The sequence below is a fragment of the Cornus florida genome, unplaced genomic scaffold (assembly GCF_030987335.1).
Source record: "Cornus florida cultivar Cherokee Brave unplaced genomic scaffold, ASM3098733v1 CherokeeBrave_3.0.0_Hap2_Chr01, whole genome shotgun sequence".
Lineage (NCBI taxonomy): Eukaryota > Viridiplantae > Streptophyta > Magnoliopsida > Cornales > Cornaceae > Cornus > Cornus florida.
Genome location: NW_026775571.1, coordinates 6,265,991 through 6,290,058, shown reverse-complemented (window position 1 = coordinate 6,290,058; position 24,068 = coordinate 6,265,991). Strand labels below are relative to the sequence as shown.

The window sequence follows — 24,068 nt, the reverse complement described above, 5'->3', positions numbered from 1 at the left end:
ATGATTTGATTATGTATGATTATGATTAAATCATTGCTTAATAGTTTTAAAAATTAATGAACCCATTAATGAATGTGACTGTTATATTATATATAATTATTTAATTATATACATTTGTGTCATCTTATATTAAAGGTTAAAACTTTAATTAGGATGATTTTAGTTGGATATGCTTTATTTATTGGTTTTCATTGAAGATCCACAACTGGGAGACTGTCATTCATCTACTCATCTTGTTTACTTTTAAGTAGTATTGTTATTTATTGTTAGGTGTTATACATAAATGGTGGATTAATAGTTTATGGTTTGGGGTCCTTGATTTATAGGATTCCCATGTTGTTTTTTAGAATTTTAAATTCATGAAATTTATTTTTGTAAAGGATGTTTTTATTTTATTAATAGGATTTTGTTCAGCTATTTATTTATTTATTTTTATTCTTCTTGTATTCTGTATTCATTTATTGTCTTATTGTTTTTAATATCCCCGTATATTCGAATGTAGGCCTGACCAACCTATACGTGAAAATTTGGGGGTATCACATTCCATTAGGATTAGAGGCCCTTTTGTTTAATGCCTTCATTGTTGTCTTGCAAATTTCACTCATAAATTTGCAACGTTCAATGCAGGAATATGTAAATCATCTTAATTTTTGGTAAATCTTGATATGAGGAGAGATATTCAAATATACTAAAGGTCAAGGGGGCAAACCCGTTCAATGCAGAAATTTGTAAACCATCTTAATTTTTGTTAAATCTTGTTATGAGGTGAGATATTCAAATATACCAAAGGTTAAGGGGGCGAAGCCATAAATTTTGATTTCTTTTTTCAATTTTTGTTTATTTGTGTGTGTGTTGGTAAAATGATGATTTTGCCCTATGCAATAAAACTAATAATAACATCATCTCCCTCCCCCATTGCAATTCTCTTCTCCAATCATAAGTCATAAGCTCTCTAATTGTTTTCTAATTGGATTTTGTCCACGATTTCAGTGGATCCAAAGAAATTCAAGAAATTGGCTTTAATTTCAAGAAGTTTCTAACTTTAAACCTTAGTCTCTCCAATTATGCATTGACATTAATTCACTGTAATTGTTTCAATCTTCTTCTTACCTCGTGTTTCTCGTTACTTGTTATTATTTGGATTATTTGGTTACTTACTATTACTTGTTTGTGTTTTGATGAGGAGTTTATTAGTTACACATTGATATTAAATTAGACATCAAATGAATCACATCAAAATTCCTCTTTAACCTCAAGTACAACAACAATTAAGTATTTTTATTATTTTTTTAATTAATTTATGGTCCGTTACATAAATCAATTCATTGTTTCTTTTCTCTGTTAGGCCATCCACAGCAGCCTCTCTAAAATTTTGTTTTTCAAATTAGTCATGTTAGCTTTTCCAAGAGCCAATTTAACTTTTCCAAGAGCCACGTAGGCGGCTTATGCTCTCCAAATTTTGGGGCTGCAAAAGCCTCTCTAAATTTTGGGGCTGCAAAAGCCTCTCCAAATTATTCGTTCTCTAAAAAATAATAATTTTTTAATAATAATAAATTATTATTATTATTATTATTATTATTATTTTACTAACGGCTATATTTGTAACGGCTATATTATTTTTATCTTATATAATAACTCATTTGCTTATCATCTAAGAATCATTACTACATTAATCTCTTTCATTGTAGCAAAATATTGTTATCCATCTCCTACAATCTCGAAATTCCAATGGTTTCGTCATCACAAACTTTTTCTTTGCCAGACTCAAATTCTTCATCGTCGAAATCATTCACCTCATCAAATGACTCTATTAACGAGTTGATTCAACGGAATCGCGATTATACCCGACAACTTTTGCATTGTGTGAGGCCAGAGATAGTAAAAGAAGTCTTTCAAGTCTGTAAGAAGCAGTACATTCATCATGACCGGGAGGAAAGCTTGTAATGTTTCCTTCTTCTTTATATATATATATATATATATATATATATATTTTATCATTTTCCATTTTCTGGAATTTTTTGATTTTTTGAGGGTATTTTCGTCTTTTGTCATTTTGCGTGCCGGACACCGTGAGGTGTTCCAGGTGTGTTTGAGAGTTGGTTGGGGCATTCCATTGAGTTCAGGACTCTTGAAAAAGTAATGATTTCCATTTCAGCATTTTTCTATTTTTCGGGTCGGGAGGTGCCGGGGGGACCCGCTACTGGGGTCGTTGTGCACGGGAGTTGTGTCCCTGGTCTATTACATTTCATGCATAATTATTTTGTGCATCATTGCATTGTTTTAAGTTAAAATTGTGTGGTTGGAATTTAATTTGCATGTATATGTGTGTGTGTGTGTGTGTATATATAGAAAAGGGGATTTTTAATCATTGGTGGGACCCACCACCAATTAATCATTTTATGGCCAAGAGGCCATTGCTTGGCCTCAGTTCTCTCTCTCTATCTCACGCAGGTTTTCTCTCTTTCTCTCTCTATAACTTTTCTTTTTTCTTTTACAATCTTCAAGCTTTGATTTCTCTGTAACCATTGGGAATTTGATAGTGCCACTTAAAGCAAAGTTAGAGAGCTCGTCGAGCTCTTCGTTTTGATTAGAGCAAATAACCATTTGGCCAACCTTAGGGATTTCGGATTTTGAGACATTTTGGGGCTTTTTCTTCTTATTTGAGGTAGGAGTTTCTAATATACAATCTCTTTGGTTTTTGTGAGTCAATTTCTCAAAATTTGTGGTTAAGTATGCTTAATTTGTGAATAATTTCATGCAATATTACTTATGTGTTGTGCAAAATATGTGACTATGTGTTCTTTGGCATATGATAATGAACCATGTTTAATTGATGTTGATTTTGTGCCCATTGTGCTTTAAATGCTGAATTATGTGACTCAGAATGTATAAGATATATTTTAGAATTTTGTAAAACATGTATATTGTTGAATGTTGACTTGAAGAGTATGAATTTCTCTAATTGCGTGGCACTGAAATATATAAGACATTCATGCATGGCATTGGGAAAGAAAATGGGAAAAAATGTGTTGAAAGGTGTGATACCTCTTGATTCTAGAGCCGCGGGTGATCAAGTTCAAGCACAAATCCGAGGGATACCAGACAATTAAGTAAGCATGATTACCAAAAGAATTTAATGAATAAATAAATAATCTGAAAAGAATTCTAAATAATAACCCTTAAAAATGCTAATCAAATAATCTTCCAATAGAATCCATAAAATCCTCCAATATTTAAACAACTCGGGAATCCATCTAGTGGACCTCTAAAACAATCCCCAAACTGAAAAGTAAACAACTGAAGTAAAATTCAAAGGCAGAACTGAACATAAATAGCAGTCCTACGTAGTTGGAAGAATGAGTGACCGTCTCTGCTCAGCCCGAACAAACCCTAAGACTGGAACCGTCCGATACATGAAAAAGATAATAATAATAGTGGGTTAGGCCCACGAACAAGTTCTACTCTAACTACAATCTAAACTGAGACCCGATACGCAGATACATTCTAGACAACTCAACAATAACTATATAGTCCATACATATATATATATATCCACACCAAGGGACTCTCACTGGACTATTAGGGGTCTCAACCTGAATAGAAGGCAACATGCAGAATACACTCGAAGTGGACATGAATACTTAGACCTAGCAGGGTACACCTCAAACCATCATAGCCAGCTATGTATCCCAATGCATATACGCTCCCTAACTATCGATACTGAGACTTAAGCTCATATCGTGGTACCATAATCATATATTTAAAATCTATCAAAAGCCAAAGTATGTCATTCAATTGTCCATTGATCTGACATAAAATATAAGTAGGATTTAATGTTATAATTAATCCATTCCCTTATTCCAGAATAGGTAGGACTTAGCGTTTTGATCTAGTCCGTCCTTAATATGCCATCGTCCCATATCAGTGCATATAATCCACAAATCTAGTAATTGATGAAACAAATAATTAAACTAATATCAATTAAGTCTAACCAATTGACAATACAGTTAATAAATGTAAATGTCCATTACTCCACAATAAGCATAATCAAAATCTGTAAGTTTACATGCTTATTTGATACCACTGATACATGATTAAATAGTATCCCATTCACAGACAAATTGCTAAAATAAAAATAAGTAATTTAAATCATCCATATCCAATAATAAGTATACATGTTTGTTTGAGAAATATATACTGCTCAAGCTATAAACACTATGTGGTTTATTATGCATTAATACACATTCTGGGAGATTAAACTACATCCTAGAAATCATTTTAATCCTTCTTAAAAGTTCTTAATACACTCTGGAACTTCAAAATCCAAGCACTGTCGCCCAGAGTTCGTCAAAACCCATCACATAGGGAAAAAACCGCCTCTTTCCATCAAAGAGCTGGCTCCTTCCTCAAGGAGCCGCCTATTTGCAAAGTAGAGCAGGCTCTTTGCTAAAGGAGCAGCCTCTTCCTCTGCTACACGTCTTCTGCTTCATCTCCGGTGACTTCCAATGATTCCGTTCATCTATGTTAAGGTCTCTAATGGTCTGAACTAAGTTCCAGATTATTCCAGACAATTAATTAAATCCATTACGCATTAATAACATCAATTAAAATAAGTAATCATTCAAGCAAATTCAAGATCAAGTAATTAAACAACGTTAACATACATACTATTTTAATCTGATTTAACATGCATACATGAATCAATTTAAAGTTTAATTAAATCCTGTAGATTATCTAGGCATGCATAGAATATAAGTCTAAGGGAAGGAGTAAGAGATAGAACTTGCTTTTGATATTTCCGATTAAAATCTCAACGTCGTTTTCCTAAAATTTTCTGACAATTCCTACTATTCTTAACTCCTCTGCCCTTGGTTCCACCCACGAACAACCACTCCTTCATTCTCTCCTTGATTCACCCTTAGTCTTAGCCAAACCCTAATTTCCCTCTCTCTATTTTCTCTCAGACCTCTCTATTTCTCTCCGCCATTATGTTTCGTGAATAGGGTTCTAAAACCCTCGGCAGACAGATACAAGTATATTTATAGGCAAATTAACTTTAACCTAAATCTATTCTTGTGAGGAGACGAAAAAGAAATAAATAAATTAATTTAATTCAATTCAACATTTAATTTAACATTTAATTAAGTCCACACAAAAACGGGGTTAAACAAAAAATCAAATTAAACCTACAATGACACTTAAACAAATTAATCAATTTAAACAATTTATGCAATGTAGATAAGCACACAATTCAATTGAAACAAACAAATCACTTAGATAATTAACCAATTAGATAAATAGCCAAATTAACACATAATGAATTTAAAATGTCAAGAAAACCATAAAAGAAAATACTGAGACTATTCTTTTAAAATTAGGGGTATTACATTCTTCCCCCCCTAACAAAAGGAATTCCGTCTTCGGAATTCGCTCTTACCTTCTTCCAGTATTTCAGGAAACTGTAGGCAAATGATATCCACCCATTCCCAAGTAGACTCAGCCTCATTATGGTGACTCCACTGAACACGCACTAAAGGTATAACCTTATTGCGAAGAATTTGATCCCGAAGGTCGACAATACGACACGGTGGCTCCATATATGTTGCATCCGACTACAACTCAATCTCCCCAACATTGATATGCTAATACCGATCCTCATCACGTAGAGATTTTCGCAACATGGAAACATAAAATACATTGTGCACATGATCTAAATGATCCAGAAGTGCCAACCAATAAGCCACAGCTCCAACTCGATCCGTAATCATGAATGGACCGACAAACCGTGGTGCTAACTTCCTTTTTTTCCCAAAGCGCATTACTCCTTTCATAGGAGACACTTTGAGTAGAACCTGATCCCAAACCTAAAACTCCAATACACGAGTATGACGATCTGCATAACTCTTCTGCCTACTCTGAGCAATGCGCATGTGATCCCTAATAAGAGCGATCTTTTTAGAAGTATCCTTAATGAACTAAGGACCAAGAAAAAATCTGCTCCGCCAACCTCCATCTAACAAACAGGAGATCGACACAGTCTGCCGTATAATGCCTCAAACGGTGTTATACCAATAGTCTTCTGGAAGCTATTATTATATGTGAACTTCACAAATGGCAAATAATTCTCCCAGTGGCCCTTGAAGTCACGAACACAAGAATGAAGCATATCTTCCATGATCTGATTAACTCTCTCTGTCTGTCCATCAGTCTGAGGATGATAAGCAGTGCTAAGATGCAACTCTGTACCCAAAGCTTGTTGAAAACTCTTCCAAAATCCTGACACAAAGCTTGAATCCCTATCCGATATAATAGATAATGGAATGCCATGTAACTTCACAATCTCTAAAATATAAAGTCTTGCCAACTGCTCCGAAGTGAAGTCAGTGCGAATAGGCAAGAAATGAGCTGATTTAGTCAACCTATCAATGATGACCTAAATAGAATTGTGATCTTTGAATGAATTAGTCAATCCTTCCACAAAATCCATAGAAATGCTTTCCCACTTCCACTCTGGGATAGGTAGCGGCTGTAGAGATCATGGCCGCCTCTAATGATCAATCTTTATCATCTGACAAGTACTACACCGAGAGACAAAAATAGCAACGTCCTTCTTCATAAATGCCCACCAAAACTGCCGCTTCATACCCTGATACATTTTGTCTCCTCCTGGATGAACAGAAAACTCAGAGTGATGAGTCTCAGTCATCACATCCTTCCTCAATTTGTCAGCAGAAGGTACTACTAAACGCCTTTTGTACCTCAAACCTCCATCAGTCCCAACATAGTAAAATAGAACTTCCCCAGAAGTTATCTCTGTAACCTTGTCAAAACACTGCTGATCCTTGAGTTGTGCCTTCAAAACCTTATGAATGATAGAAGGTGTCACTACCATGCAAACCATAAAAGCATCAGACAACTCATCAACCGTCTTCAAAGCATTCCATTCAGTGGTGAATAAAGCAGAAAGACTCGTATAGGGTCGGCGACTGAGTACGTCTGCCACCACATTCGCTTTCCCTGGACGATACTGTATAGAGAAATGATAGTCTTTCACAAACTCTAACCATCTACGCTGTCTCATATTCAACTCCCGCTGAGTGAACAAATACTACAGACTCTTGTGATCACTAAATAATTTGAAGGATTCTCCCAACAGATAATACCTCCAAATGCTTAAGGTAAAGACCACAGCTGCCAATTCCAAATCATGTGTTGGATAATTAAGCTCATGAGGCTTAAACTTACGAGATCTATACGAAATTGGTCGTTCTTCCTGTATCAAAACACACCCAAGACCTTGTAAAAAAGCATTTGTGTAAACTAAATATTTTATCCCGCTCTATGGAGTAGACAGAACCGGTGCAGAAGTCAATTTGCTCTGTAGCTCATTAAAAGATTTCTGACAGTATTCATCCCATACGAACCGTACACCCTTTTTAGTCAGATGAGTGAGTGGTTCCGCTATCTTTGAGAACCCCTAAATGAACCTATGATAATATCCTACCAATCTGAGAAAACTCCGAATCTCGGTAGGTGAAGTAGGATGTCCCCACTCTACCACTGCTGAAACTTTGGTTGGATCTACCGCTATACCCCTTCTGACACCACGTGACCCAAAAACTTCACTTCCTGCTGCCAAAATTCACATTTCTCAACCTTGGCATATAATTAGTGCTCACGAAGCGTCTGCAACACTGTGCGAAGACGTCTAGCATGATCATCCTCCGATTTAGAATAGATTGAGATATCATCAATGAAGACAATGACAAATTGATCCAAATAAGCCCTGAAGACTCTGTTCATCAAATCCATAAAGACTGTTGGTGCGTTAGTCAATCCAAAAGGCATGACACGAAACTCAAAAGAACCATATCTAGTGAGAAATGCTGTCCTAGGAACATCCTGTTCCCGAACCCGAAGTTGATGATATCCAGAACGTAAATCAATTTTAGAGAAGTATGTAGCTCCCTTCAACTGATAAAAAAGATCATCAATCCTGGGCAAATGGTACTTATTACGAATAGTAACCTTATTCAATTCCTTGTAATCTATACACAGGCGAAGTGAACCATCATTCTACTTCACAAACAAAACTGGTGCTCCCCAAGGTAGAGTACTCCTACGAATAAAACCCTGACTAAGCAATTGCTGAATCTGATCCCCCAGCTCTTGCATCTCTACTGGTGCCATCCTGTATGGTGCTCTAGCAATAGGCATAGTGTCTGGAGCTAAGTCAATCACAAAGTTTATCTCTCGACTAGGTGGCAACCCTGGATTCTCTTGAAATACATCCAAAAATTCCTGTATAATTGGTATGCTTTCCAGTGACACAGTAATCTCCTCCTCCGTTTCCTCCTCCACATAGAACAAATATGTGCTAGTAGCCCCTTTAGAACGTGGCATAACTATAACGTACATATCCTGACCAAGTATGGTGAAAATAATAGATCTATCATAACAATTAACTTGGGCCTGGTAGTGAGACAACTAATCCATTTCAAGTATCATGTCACAAGTGTGCATATCCAAGACCAATAGATTAGCTAGAAATCTGAGTCTGCCTATATCTAGTGTCATAGGCCAATCACTCTTATGTAAAATGGCGGTATCGCCTAAAGGTGTATAAATACCATGAGGTCTATCGCATACTCGTGTCGTCATCCCAGATAATGCAACAAAAGACTAAGATACAAATGAATGTGTAGCACCCGTATCAAATAAAACATGACCCTGTGAACCAAGAATAGGAAACATACCCTCAACAGCCTGAGGTGCCTGAACATCCTGTGGCATGGGGTTGAAGACCCTACCATAATGCAACTGCTGCGGTGCCTGTCCCTGAGGCTGTAGCAGTGCTGGTAAAGCTGAATATGTTTATCCCTAAATCCGTGGAATCTGTGGAGCGGGAAAAGGTAATGGTGCCCTCTGTCCTTGCTGCACATGATGTCCCTGTCCCTGTCCTGCTTTAGGACACTGCCTGGAAGTATAACCAAACTCTCCACAAGTGTAGCAACTGCCCTGGAAAGTACCAAATGGCCTCCTCTGTCGGTTAGCCTATGGCTGACCCTACCTTGCCTGTAGTCCCCCATTTTGCTGCCTCTGAATAGGTGCCCCATCCCTGTGAGCATCTGAACCACCCTTATGCTTCTTTCAAGACTACTGTCCCTGGAATTTGCCCTTATCATTATGTCAGTGTCCATTGCCATTCCTTTTCTTAGTTGACTGATTAGTAGAGTCTCTGTCACCCCGCTTCTCACCCCTAGCCTGTCTGAAGTCCACGGTCAACTGATACTGCTGTAGAACGGCGTCTACCACCTGAGCATAAGTAGTGTAGGCTGGACTACCTATAATAGCTCGCTTAATAGACTACATAAGTCCCTTAACAAAACTATTATGTTTCTTCTCCTCTGTATCCATCTCCTCTGGAGCAAAAAGAGATAAGCGCGTGAACTGTTGCTCATACTCTGCTACCGTCATGTTTCCCTGATCTAGATTAAGGAACTATATCTTCATAGCTGTCCTGACTGCATATGGAAAGTACTTCTCATTGAAGCGAACACTGAACTGATTCTCCTTGGCGGTGGTAACTGACTCCCACCACTGTAGTGCATCTCCGACAAGCTTGAAAGTAGCAAGTATTTGTTTCTAAACCTCTATGCACTGAACCATATGAAGATGTCGTTCAATGTCCTTCTTCCACTAGTGAGCTGCTTTCGCATTGGTGGAGCCTGAGAACTCAGGTGGGTTCCCCTTTGTGAAAGAATTCTAAGCCTTTTCCCAAGGATCAGTCTGAACAACTGGTGCTAGTATAGGTACCGGCTGTACCTGAGGCTGATTCCGAAATGCAGCTGTTACCCCTGCTTCTATAGCCTGAGCAATGAGGTCATTGAGATGAGGAGGTTACTCTGGATCTCTGACCTGATCCTGAGTTTGCTACCTCCTGTTCCATATGTAACTGACCATCATTTTCCTGAAACCCAGGCAATTGTTGTTCTTCCTCTATTTGTTGGTGCTGTAGGAGATACTACTACCTACGTACCGCTCTCTTTTACCGTCTGTTTCCTTGTATGTTCTATCTTCTTCCAGAGTTAGTTATTCTGTTAACACAGAAAGACAGACATTAGTACGATCTAAACCGAACCGTAAAAGAATACAACGAATCCTAAACTTAAGCTCTAAACAAGAGAATACACTACGCAGAAGTCTTAATACGAAATAACCCTAAAGACACTTGAACCTGGAGTGCTCTGATACCAACTGTGATACCCTTCGATTCTAGAGTCACGGATGATCAAGTCCGAGCATAGATCCGAGGGATACCAGACAATTAAGTATTTAAACAAGCATGATTACAAGAAGAATTTAATGAATAAATAAATAAGCTGAAAATAATTCTAAATAATAACCCTTAAAAATACTAATCAAATAATCCTCCAATAGAATCCATAAAATCCTCCAATATTTAAACAACTCGGGAATCCATCTAGTGGACGCCTAAAATAATTCCTAAACTGAAAAAAAATCCAAAGGCAAAACTGAACATAAATAACAGTCCTACGTAGTCGAAAAAATGAGTGACCGTCTCTACTTAGCCCGAACAAGCCCTAAGACTGGAATCGTCCGATATCTGAAAAAAATAATAATAATAGTGGGTCAACCCATGAACAAGTTCTACTCTAATTACAATCTAAACAGAGACCTGATACGCAGATACATCCTAGACAATTTAACAATAACTATATAGTCCGTACATATATATATCCACATTAAGGGACTCTCACTGGACTACTAGGGGGTCTCAACCTGAATAGAAGGCAACATGCATAACGCACTCGAAGTGGGCATGAGTACCTAGACCTAATAAGGTACACCTTAAACCATCAAACCCAACAATACATCCCAATGCATATACGCTCCAAAACCATCGATTTTGAGACTTAAACTCATATTATGGTACCATAATTATATATTTAAAATCCATCCAAAACCAAAGTATGTCCTTTAATTGTTCATTAATCTGACATAAAATATAAGTAGGATTTAATGTTATAATTAATCCATTCCCTTATTCCAGAATAGGTAGGACTTAGCTTTTTGATCTAGTCCGTCCCTAATATGCCACTGTCCCATACCGGTGCATATAATCCACAAATCCAGTAATTGATGAAACGAATAATTAAACTAACATCAATTAAGTCTAACCAATTGACAATACAATTAATAAATGTAAATGTCCATTACTCCACAATAAGCATAATAAAAATTTATAAGTTTACATGCTTATTTGATACCACTGATACATGATTAAACAGTATCCCATTCACAGAAAAATTGCTAAAATAAAAATAAGTAATTTAAATCATCCATATATAATAACAGGTATACATATTTGTTTGAGAAATATATACTGTTCAAGCTACAAACACTATGTGGTTTATTATGCATTAATACACATTCCGGGAGAATAAACTACATCCTAGAAATCATTTTAATCCTTCTTAGAAGTTCTTAATACACTCTGGAACTTCAAAATCCAAGCATTGTGGCCTAGAAATCGTCAAAACCCATCACAAAGGGAAAGAGCCGCCTCTTTCCGTCAAAGAACCGGCTTCTTCCTCAAGGAGTCATCTCGTAGCTAAGTAGAGCATGCTCTTTGCTAAGTAGAGCAGGCTCTTTGCTAAATGAGCCGCCTCTTCCTCTGCTACGCGTCTTCTGCTTCATTTCCAGCGACTTCCAATGATTCCGTTCATCTATGTTAAGGTCTCTAAAAGTCTGAACTAAGTTCTAGATTATTCCAAACAATTAATTAAATCCATTATGCATTAATAACATCTATTAAAACAAGTAATCATTTAAGCAAATTCAAGATCAAGTAATTAAACAACGTTAACATACATACTATTTTAATCTGATTTAACATGCATACATGAATCAATTTAAAGTCTAATTAAATCCTGGAGATTATCTAGGCATGCACAGAACACAAGTCTAAGGGAAGGAGTAAGAAATAGAACTTGACTTTGAGATTTCCGATTAAAATCTCAACGTCGTCTTCCTAAACTTTTTCAGCAATTCCTACTGTTCTCAACTCCTCTGCCCTTGGTTCCACCCACCAACAACCACTCCTTTGTTCTTTCCTTGATTCAGCCTTAGTCTTAGCCAAACCCCAATTTTCCTCTCTCTGTTTTTTCTCAGACCTCTCTATATCTTTCCGCCATTATGTTTCGTGAATAGGGTTTTAAAACCCTCGGCAGACAGATACAAGTATATTTATAGGCAAATTAACTTTAACCTAAATCTATTCTTGTGAGGAGACAGAAAAAAAAAAAAAAAATATAATTTAATTTAACATTTAATTAAGTCCACACAAAGACGGGGTTAAACAAAAAGTCAAATTAAACCTACAATGACACTTAAACAAATTAATCAATTTAAAAAATTTATGCAATGCCACGTAAGCATATAATTCAATTAAAACAAATAAGCACACAATCCAATTAAATCAAACAAATCGCTAAGATAATTAACCAATTAAATAAATAGCCAAATAAACACATAATGAATTTAAAATGTCAAGAAAACCATAAAAGAAAATACCGAGACTATCCTTTTAAAATTAGGGGTATTACATAAGGCAAACAAAATGATTGGGAAATGATTTTGGAAAAGAGGTTTGCGAAAACCCGGTCGCCTAGGAGTTGTCTAGGGTCCTTAGCGTTAGTGCGACCTAGAGGGAACTAGGGAGACTACCCTAGCGTGGTTGAGTTACTTGGGCCCCAAATGACACCATGGAGTTTGCATGGGTTAAGGACAGTTAGCCAACCATTCTCTTGTGCCGCCATAGAGTTGCCATCGGACGGGTTACATTAACGGTTTGGACATGATGATGGAAAAGGTTTTGAAAATGGGGAGCGACATTGCATGACATTGCACTCCATATCATGGCATGGTTCGTTTATTACTTGGATAATTGTTGTTGATATTATGGTTATATTTTTCCCGGAAATGGCATGATCTCAATTTTATTTTATTATTAATTTTTTTTTTCTATTCCTTGTTTGGATTCACGGGGGTCACAAGAGGTGTGTCTTAGGCACCTCCTACTAAGCGGCTGGCTCACCCTTTTATTAACAATACTTTTCAGGACACGGAAAGGAAGTGGCAGACGACAACCCACCACAAGTTTAGTCGGGTTGACGGAGACTTGGACTCTATTGTTCTTGATGTGTATAATATCCTTTTTGTTATAAATTGTAATAGGTGGCATTTTGGTATCTAGTTCATGGTTGGAAATGGTCCTGAGACTATCCTCTTTTTTTGTGGTCTCATTATGATTTCAATATCCATGTAAGGCCTTAAGGCCATATTTTGATGTATTAAGGGCTTGTTGAACTTCAAATGATGTAATGGATTCCTTTACGAGTTTAGTTGAATGTAAGGATAGCTAGTTGTATTGTTTTTCCCTGTAAATGTATGATTTGGGACAGGTTTGGACTTGGAATAGGGTCACCAAGAGACCAAATGGGGTGTCCATGTGCATGTTCACAGTTTTAGGCCTTTTCTGGGTTAAATTTTAAGTTCTGGTCATCTGAAACCGGTTCAGTCGCATTGAACCGGTTCAAGGGGTGTTTTTGGTTCATGATTAGGCACACTACCCATCTTAAATCGGTTCAGGGTTCTTGATCCGGTTCAAGACCTCCAGTGTCCATTTTTGCCTTGGCAGCTTGTCAATTTTGATCACCTGACTTCGGGCGATCATAACTTCTTCGTTCCAAACACAAATAGGGTCATTCTTGAGTCCATTTTCAAAATTTGAGTTAGCTTTCCAATGAGACCAACCTCATCTTCAAATTCCATTCATGTTGAGAGATATGGTTGTTTTAGTGGGACTGTGTCGGAATTTCCCTTAAACCGAGTAAGGGCACTTTTGAGAAATTATAACCAATGACCGTAGAACCTCTTCGAACATCATGGAATGACTAGAGTGATTTTTTTAAACTTCATTTGACTAGTTTAAGGGCAGATTGTCCTCTCATATTGTAAAATGACCATTTTACCCCTATTGTGTCCTCGGGTTTGGTTAAAGACCTGCTTAGCGATTCGGACCCCCGATTCGGGTCGTTACAAATTTAGTATCAGAGCTATGGTTTGAAAACCATTCGGATGATGGGTAGAGGCCTACCTAGGATTGCATGGGAAGTTGAACTGCATGTTTATATGCTTATGTGCTAAATGTTTAATTTTTTTTTAGAAGCATGCCGAATTGCTTACTTGCTTACCTGTTTACGTGTTAATTACTTGTTGAGTTAAAGCATGCTTGATTATGTTATGATAAGTGATAATATTTATGAGATTAATGCCATGGTTAAAATTTTTCAAGCATACTGAAATGATGAAGTATTTACTAATTAAGTTGCTTATCATGTATATGGGTATACTTACCAGATTATATGCTTATTTGCTAAGTTGTTTATTGTTGTACAAGCACGCTATATGTGTTAAGATGAAAATTAATTGAGTATGAGAATCATCCATTATGTGTTAAAGTTATGACATATGTTATATGACGAGTATGACTATGTGTTAAGTACCACACATGCTTATGTGTGTCGTACTGACTTAAATGATCCATGAGTATGTGCTATGTTTTCAGTATGTAATTCTAGAATAGGCACGTTTCTATGTTGTATTAGTTTTGTGAGTTGTCATATATGACTAGAAATGGTATTAGCATTGTGAGCAGGGGTAATGAGAATAGCACGATCTTTTGAGTCCAGTTTGAATTGGACGCATTGTTCCATTAAGAGTCTTTTCCCTAGAGATTGGTAACGATGAAAGGGTTTGATCTTAGGTGTCTTCCGGGACGGAAGTCCACATTTTCTTGCACGGGCGGGAGTTTATGTTGTGTTTCCTCAGTATAGTGAGTGAACTCATGGGATGATAGACTAGTAGGGTATGGTGTATGAATCATAGGTTCCTTTCATGTGAGCAGAGTTGATTAGATGTCACGGGACGTGAGGTGGTGTATAAGGTGTATGACTTGTAAGGTACAAGTGTTGTGCGGGTTGAGCAAGATTTGTATTTGGATTTTCATTTAGAGGTTCACTGATGTTTAAGGTCACTAGTTTGGTTCTTAGATTTCCATTTTGGGAGTAAGATTAGAGGTTGACTTTGAGTTGGCGATGAGATGGGTAGGTTGAACCTTTTTGTTTTGATTCCCAATGAGGAAGGTAGAAGCTTAGTGTGATGTTGTTTAGTGACCATAAAGTGTGGGTCATAGAATGTGTTGAGCTAGTATGAGGAGTGACCTCTTGGGCTTGGTGGCCTGTTCTATTTGATTTATTCATTTTGTGGACCCGTGGGCGGGTGTGTGTGAGCGTGTGCAGGCGGCACCAGAAGGCTACCACACTGGGCGAGCTGTGGGCACACAACTAAGATGAAATCGATGTGGACATCCCAATGTGTTGGTTGGTAGTCATGGCGATTGGTTGGGAAATGATAGTGATAGGGGCATAGGAGTTGTTTGACCTTTTGTTTGGTCGGATAGGTCAGTTGGAGGTATGACTCGGGTGTCCAGTTAGATACCAATGAAAGACCATTGTTTTGTAGTTACCGTGGAGTGCAGTTTATGTTATTGACCATTTGGGTATGGTGTCTATTTCCCTCTTAGGGATTGTTTCTGTAGCGTGCCACGTATGATTCTTATTCTTGTAGAGGGTTGTTGACTATGGTGTCCCGTATCATGAGTGATGTGTGTTTTTATGTCGAGTTGGCGTTACTTTAGAGGGAGAGGTTGGTTATTGGAGGCTCATTATTTCCAGGGGATTGGAGTTTGTGCAGTTATTTTGGGAAGGACGATTATAGGGGTGTTGGAACTTAAAGTTCTTGTATTGAACAGTAAGTCAGTTTAGAGGTGACCCCAGTATTTGGGTGGGAAGTAGTGATTGGTTGTTGTCCTTGGTGGGTTTGTGATGTGGTTTAGCATTGTGGTGACATTTGTAGCTTGTCATTTTTGCTTGGACTTGGTTAGGATGGTGCTGCCACATAAGCACACCACTCCTTATGAAGAGTCGGTAGGTTGTGGTGACGAATATTATGACGCTGTGCACTTTGTAGGTGTTGAGGTTACCTTGGGGAGCTGTAGTGGCATGGATTAACGGTAGGTCATCATTCTCACGTGATGGAGGTTGAGAGGGTCTTCTCCTTAGATTGAGTAGGATGAGATATCCTAGGTAGTATTAGTTACTTCTTAGCATTATTACGTAGTGTATGTTAATGTCTTTACGTGGGAGCATTTATTTTATTTCGCTCTATACTGTATTATTTTCTTTTATTTTATTTGTGCATGGCATTCTTGGCACGCGGTGCGCATATATTGTATCTTAGGTTTGGTTTTTTTTACATTAGCATTTTAGCATTTCATGTGCGAGGCTCCATTATTGATAGTGTATACGATTTGTTAGTGGCGAGATCGCCTAGATTCGAGTTCGTAGTTTTGTATGGGTATCCGGTTGGTTCTTCTCTTGGTGTGTAAGGAGTTTGGTTCATCTCAAGTGAGATTGGGTGTCCACGGTTGGACGATTGGTGAGTAGCGTGTGATAGGGTGTCGGGTGCATTCGAGTACGAGTTGTCAGTCTCTGGTGAGTGTGGGGTTCATTACCCTTCCATTTGTTCTGGTCCTGACAAGGACATCGTTTGTCGTATGTCTTGTCCTCCATCTAATAGTTCTACGTGTCCACAGATGGGCTGACCCGTGTGTGGTTTGTTATGTTATTAAAGTTCACCGGTAAAAGTTTGGTTGAATGGGTTGACTCACTCCCACGGAGGGAGGTGGAGTCTTTGGTTTTTGTAGTGCTTGTTTTGAGAGTGGTCTTGACAGGTGATGTGTGAGACACGAGTTGCCGAATAAAGATTGAATGTTTCTGGTGTCTAGTACTAGCGGTGATGGCTAGGGGATGTGTCGTGAATTGGGAGTTCAAGGATGATTAAGTGATGTGATGTGAGTCATGCATTCAGATGTTTTTATAGGCATTTGATTCTAGTCGTGTCTTGAGGATAAGTGTCGATGTCGCCTTAGAATTTCGTGATTAGAGAAAGTGAATGTGTGATTCCATTGAGGAATAATACGAATGATTAAATTTGGTTTTGAGATCTCAAGTATGAGATAGTCGTATTGTGTGTTTTGACGAGGTAAGAATTGAATCGAGCGATTTCAGGGAGTTGTTTACATGGTATGGGTGCTATGAAGAGATCAGAGATCTTATGCACTGGTCAATGATTATGGTACTTGGTGTCATATTACCTTTAAGTTGTTATAGGTTGTATGATTGATGTATGATCGGATTTTAAAGCTAGTATGTGACTGTATAATTGTTGAGGTTATGTAGAGCGATGGATTGATTAAAGAGTGGATCTTATGGTTGTTTTGTGGACTGCGTGGGGTTGTGTTTGAGGTATAAAGGGGATCAGTGTTGGTTTTGAGTCAAGTGTAGAATCCAGCGGGTTTTGTGTAGGATGTTGTGAGTGATGAATACCCTCATAGGGTGCGAACAATGGGTTTTGTGGCAGTGGTGAGTGATTGCCTGTTAACGTCAGGTGTTAAGGCAATAAGGTTGGTGACCTCATAGTATTGGGATTCTCGGGAAGGTGTGTGGCTGTGGGCCTCCTTCTTTAAGGAAGGTAGATTTCGAGGATGAAATCTTTTAAGGAGGGCATAATGTAATGTTTCCCTTTATTTTATTTTATTTTATTTTACCATTTTTCATTTTTTAATTTTTCAAGGGTATTTTCATCTTTTCTTGTTTTGCGTGCCAGATATCGTGGGGTGTGCTGGGTGTGTCTGAGAGTTGGTTGGGACATTCCATTGAGTTCAGGACTCTTGGAAATGCAATGGTTGTAATTTCAACATTTTTCTATTTTTCGGGCCGGGAGGTCCTAGGTGGGACCCGCTACTGGGGTCGTTGTGCATGGAAGTTGTGTCCCCGGTCCACTACATTTCGTGCATAATTATTTTGTGCATAATTACATTGTTGTAAGTTAAAATTGTGTGGTTGGAATTTAATTTGTATATATATATATATATATATATATATATATATATATATATATATATATATATGACTTTTAATCATTAGTGGGACCCACCACCAATTAATCATTTTATGGTTAAGAGGCCAAGTAATGGCCTCAGTTCTCTCTCTCTCTATCTCACGCAGGTTCTCTCTCTGTCTTTCCATAACTTTTCTTTTTCTTTTTTCTTTTACAATCTTCAAGCTTTGATTTCTCTTCAACCATTGGGAATTTGATAGTGCCACTTAAGGCAAAGTTAGATAGCTTATTGAGCCCTTCGTTTTGATCAGAGCAAATCACCATTTGTCCAACCTTAGGGATTTCGGATTTTAGGACATTTTGGGGTTTTTTCTTCTCATTTGAGGTTGGAGTTTCTAATATACAATCTCTTTGGTTTTTGTGAGTCAATTCCTCAAAATGTGGTTTAGCATACTTAATTTGTGAATAATTTCATGCAATATTACTTATGTGTTGTGCAAAAGATGTGACTATGTGTTATTTGGCATATGATGATGAACCATATTTAATTATGTTGATTTTATGCCCATTGTTCTTTAAGTGCTGAATTATGTGATTTAGAAAACATGAGATATATTTTAGAATTTTTGCAAAGCATGTATATTATTAAATGTTGACTTAAAGAACATGAATTTCTCTAATTGCGTGGCATTGAAATATATGAGACATTCATGCATGACATTAGGAAAGAAAATGGAAAAAATGTGTTGAAAGGCAAAGGAAATGATTTAGGAAATGGTTTTGGAAAAGACGTTTGCGAAAACCCGGTCGCCTAGGAGTTGTCTAGGGTCCATGACGTTAGTGCGACCTAGAGGGAAATAGGGAGACTACCTAAACGTGGTTGAATTACCTAGGCCCAAATGACGCTATGGAGTTGCCATGGGCCAGGGACAGTTAGCCAACCCTTCTATCGTGCTGCCATGGAGTTGCCATGGGACGGGTTACACTAACGGTTTGGACATAATGACGGAAAAGGTTTTGAAAATGGGGAGCGACATTGTATGACATTGCACTCCATAGGATGGCTTGGTTCATTGTGTCTTAGGCATCTCCTACTGAGCGGCTGACTCACCCCTTTATTAATAATACTTTTCAGGACACGGAAAGGAAGTGGCAAACGACAATCTACCACAAGTTTAGTCAGGTTGACGGAGACTTGGACTTTTTTGTTTTTGATGTGTATAATACCTTTTTTGTTGTAAATTGTAATAGGTGGTATTTTGGTATCTAGTTCATGGTTGGAAATGGTCTTGAGACCATCCTCTTTTTTTGTGGTCTCATTATGATTTCAATATCCATGTAAGGCCTTAAGGCCATATTTTGATGTATTAAGTGCTTGTTGAACTTCAAATGATGTAATGGATTCCTTTACGGGTTTAGTTAAATGTAAGGATACCTAGTTGTATTGTTTTTCCCTGTAAATGTATGATTTGGGACAGGTTTGAACTTGGAATAGGGTCACCAAGAGACCAAATGGGGTGTCTATGTGTATGTTCACAGTTTTAGGCCTTTTTTATGGGTTAAATTTTAGGTTTTGGTCATCTGCAACCGGTTCAGCCCTATTGAACCGGTTCAAGGGGTGTTTTTGGTTAACAGTTGGGCACACTGCCTATCTTGAACCAGTTCAAGGCCTCCAGTGTCCATTTTTGCCTTGGCAGCTTGTTAATTTTGATCACCTAATTTTAGGCGGTCATAACTTCTTCATTCCGAACCCAAATAGGGTCATTCTTGAGTCCATTTTCAAGGATTTTTAGTTAGATTTCCAATGAGATGAACCACATCTTCAAATTCCATTCATATTGAGAGATATGGTTGTTTCAATAGGACCGTGTCGGAATTTCCCTTGAATCAAGTAAGGGCACTTTTGGGAAATCATAACCAATGACTGTAGAACCTCTTCGAACATCATGGAATAACTAGAATGATTGTTTTAAACTTCATTTGACTAGTTTAAGGTTAGATTATCCTCTCATATTATAAAATGACCATTTTACCCCTAGTGTGTTCTCGGGTTTGGTTAAAGACCCGGTTAGCGATTCGGACCCTCGGTTCGGGTCGTTATAAAGCCATCGCATCGCCAGCTAATGAAAGACTACTTTGCTGAGAATTGTACATATCCACCGGAGCACTTTCACAGATGATTCAGGATGCAATAGGAACTATTTCTTCGTATCCTGAAACATGTTAAAACTTATGATGATTTCTTCGTCCAAATAAAGGGATGCAACGGGTTGTTTGGGGTTATCTTTTATACAGAAGGTGATAACTGTCACTCGTATACTCGCATATTGTTGTGCAATTAATCACTGTAATGAATATGTAACGTCTCGAACTCGGGGGTCCGAATCGCTAACCGGATCCTTACCCTACCTTGGAACACCCAAGGATTAAATGGTCATTTTGACCAATATAGTGTACTAAAAGGCCATAATAATGCCATAATAGTCATTACTAATCAAATGGTTCATTTACGAGTGAAAGATCAACTCCGTCCTCAAATCGATCCAATTAGGGTTACAGGTAAATTGGTCTTTTTGGACCATACTACGCATTGGGGACCTTATAACTGCCCTCCAGGTCATATCTAGTCACTTAGAGTCGTTTTTAAATGAAAGAAAACAACTTGGTTCGTGGTCACCCGTTTTAGGGCTAAAAAGGGTAAAAATGTCATTTCGGACGAATCCCCTCGTATTCCGGCGGGGCCATAGTGATCTAAGCCCCCTAAATGCCCTACAGGACCCATACGCTGAAGCTTCGAGCCAACGAAAAACTTTCAAAAAAATAGTACCTAATTTCTAATACGGAGCGTTTCGTCGACGTCCTCGGAGCGCTCGAAGGGTGCCACGAGCACCCCATCACGTGCCCCGAGTGCTCAGTGGACATCCTTTGAGTGCTCGGTGGGCATCCTCGGAGCGCTCGGTGGGCACCTTGAGGGCGCTCAAGGTATGTCCTAAGCACCCCAATGTGCGCGCCGAGCGCTTGCAGCAAAATAGAAAGTGCTCGGATAAGCCCAAAAATGGACTTTTCGCCCCTTTTTGCCTCCGTTCGTAATCCCGAATGTGACAACCCGAATTTCCATAACCCGGAGCATCAGCGAGTAACACGAAACTTAACCCGATATTGAGTCCGAAACGCGAAAGTAAGAAAAGAGAAGAGGTCTATAGAGATTGACTCTACCTCTAAGACTATAAAGTGACCTCCCAAGGAGTCACGAGACTCAAATAGAAGATGAATGTGGAAGCAAAGGTTGAAACGAACCAAATACGGTACTAGAGGTAAAATGGTCATTTTACCCTAAGAGAAGAAAATTTGACTCCTAGCAAGTCAAATGAGATCATATGAATCCAGTATAATCCTTAGACAACCTCACAAGAAGCCCTAAGACCACTGAAAGCAATACCCCACGGAAACCCTATCCTAGTCAGAACGAAATCCCGACACTCTCTCACTAAAACGTAAAACGTGAATATCTCACAATGAGATAGGAATCTGAAACCTCAATTGATACCATTGGAAAGTTTATTTCGACGTGGTCAGTTTAGACTCAAGAATAGACCAATTTGGAGTTAAAACGACAGAGATATGACTATTTGAAGTCGGAAGGTCAAAGCTGAGTCAACAGGGCAAGGGGGTACGAGCGATCATCCAGCGATCGTAATTAGACCTAGGCACACTGCCTTGATGTGGATTGATCGTCCCTTTGTCCAAGGATCGACCGTGGGTCACCAGAATGGCCCAAAAATGTAGTTTTAAGTGCCTAAGACCTTGGGGACCTCCTTGGCATCAACCATGGCCACAAGCTAAGTCTAAAACTCATCCCAAACACCCCATGAACATGATGTAAAACTTGAATATGATAAATCCCAATGATGCATGTAAAGATAAGGTAGAAGCAACACTCAATATAATTAGAAATGGCCTCATATACAAGGCTAAATACATACTTTTCCAAAGTAAAGTGAAAATTTACATTTTTCCAAGAGTGAGAAGGGTACTTAATCTTAAAATATACATGATAGCATGATTACATTTGAAATACATCCGAAAAGCGAAAAATGGACAAAAATCCACAAATGAGCCCAAAAGTGAGTCTTTAACTTTATATAATCATCCGATGCTACTTCGTTCTTGAAAAATGTTTATATAATAGGGGTGAGCACAATTGCTCAGTAGGGAATGGATTATAAAAGTAAATCCGTCCTTCCAAATGCCCTTTACTGAGTCTGAGTATGGAGTAGGAAAGTCTGGTTAATGAACTCCATCAGCTTGAGGATGTCACATTGATGGTATGAGTTGGAATACTTTCAAGGATCTTTTCTTTGAGAAGTTCTTTCTGATGACTAAAAGGAGGGAATTGAGAATGCAGTTTGACTGCCTTGAGCAAGGCAATATGTCTGCGGCCGAGTATGAAAATGAATTTACTTCTCTTTCACGCTTCACTATTGAAGTGGTGAGGGATGACAGTGGGAAGACTTGGAAGTTTTTCATGGCTTGCATCACTCCATTAGGTCTAGTGTGGAGGCTTTTGAATTGGAGGTGTATTCAGAGGCAATCAGGAAAAGTGGTGAGGGATGACAGTGGGAAGACTTGGAAGTTTTTCATGGCTTGCATCACTCCATTAGGTCTAGTGTGGAGGCTTTTGAATTGGAGGTGTATTCAGAGGCAATCAGGAAGGCATTGATGGTTGAAGCAGAGGCTAACGATGGGCAGGCTAAGAACAGAGGTGTTTTTACGAGAGATAGGAAGGGAAGAGATATAAGATTGATACGTCTTCTTGACAGGATCAACAGATGGTACGATCAACACCCATTGTTTAATAGTTGACAAGGTCTCACCAAATTGAGATAGTTTGTTATTGTTGTAGACAGCCAGGGCACTTGAGAGGTCGACCTAGTTCCAATGTCTATTTCAAGTGCTTTGAGTCGAACCACAGAAAGGATTGTCTATTGAGAGGTGATAAGTGCTGAAATATGCATATATTTATCCCTAATTTAGGGTATTTTAGACCTTACATCTATCTTTATTTTCCTATTTTAGTTCTAATTTGGTTTTTTTTTTGGTCGATTTCAGGTCAATAAGGTTCAAACGGGCTAAAAACAGTTCATTAAAGCCTTTTTGGAGTAAAAAAAAAAAATGTTCTGGAAAAAGTTTTAAAATTTGCCAAATTACACACAACCATAACTTTTTAAATTATTTACTTTTCTTGCCTCCACCCCCTCGAGAACAAAGAAAAAGAAATGGCATTTGATTGGATAAACAAAGAAATTACTGAAAAATATAGGCCTTTTGCATTCAACACGCTGATCAAAACCAACATCATGTTTCTTTTCTCCACCTTTAAGGCACAAGAGTTTTACAAAAGAAATTTGTTTCCTTATAAATGAGGCATACATGAAGATCAACTGATGAGAAACCCATTTGTATACTCAATCAATTCCTTGAAATCTTCATGGAGGAGCAAACCAACTGATACATAATCAAACTGCTGCCGTCTGTAAATCATATACATATATAAAGTATACAGCAGACGTATACAAGGGGTGGCAAAAGCTGTACAGATTCCTGAAACTATTAGCAGGAGAAGGTAATTTTTTTGTAAGACCTCCAGATCTACAAACAGATGTACACACATATATGTATGAATATTTACGATGATGCAAATCCTTTTCTTGAGAAGTATGATGGAAACGATTATGATCTTTGCAGGGCAATATGCCAAAAGTCCATCGAATGGAAAGAAACCTCCTTTAGAGGACAGCTCGCTCGCAGTAATAGTCTCAAACACCTGGAAATATAAATTTAATTGCTGCAGGTTATTTTCAAACAAATTGAGAAGTATAGAAACTTTGTCTAGACATACACCAATTGTAATTATCTTAAGTTACATTTATGTGCATTGGGATATGTTGTCTGAAGGTTGACCTGGAATTATCTCCACTGTGTTTAAAGTTGTGGTTGTATCATTAAACATGTACTAGATT

The 24,068-nt window shown here is 38.0% G+C and overlaps 1 protein-coding gene across 1 annotated transcript in view; it reads right to left on the bottom strand.

Annotated features, from left to right (window-relative positions):
* Window positions 1–23,352: 23,352 nt before the first annotated feature.
* The window catches only part of LOC132284858 (uncharacterized), a 131,805-nt gene continuing 131,089 nt past the window's right edge, over window positions 23,353–24,068 (bottom strand). The window contains exon 64 of the mRNA XM_059787025.1: window positions 23,353–23,872. The gene's annotated coding sequence lies outside the window, so the exon portion shown is untranslated. The remainder of the gene's footprint in view (window positions 23,873–24,068) is intronic.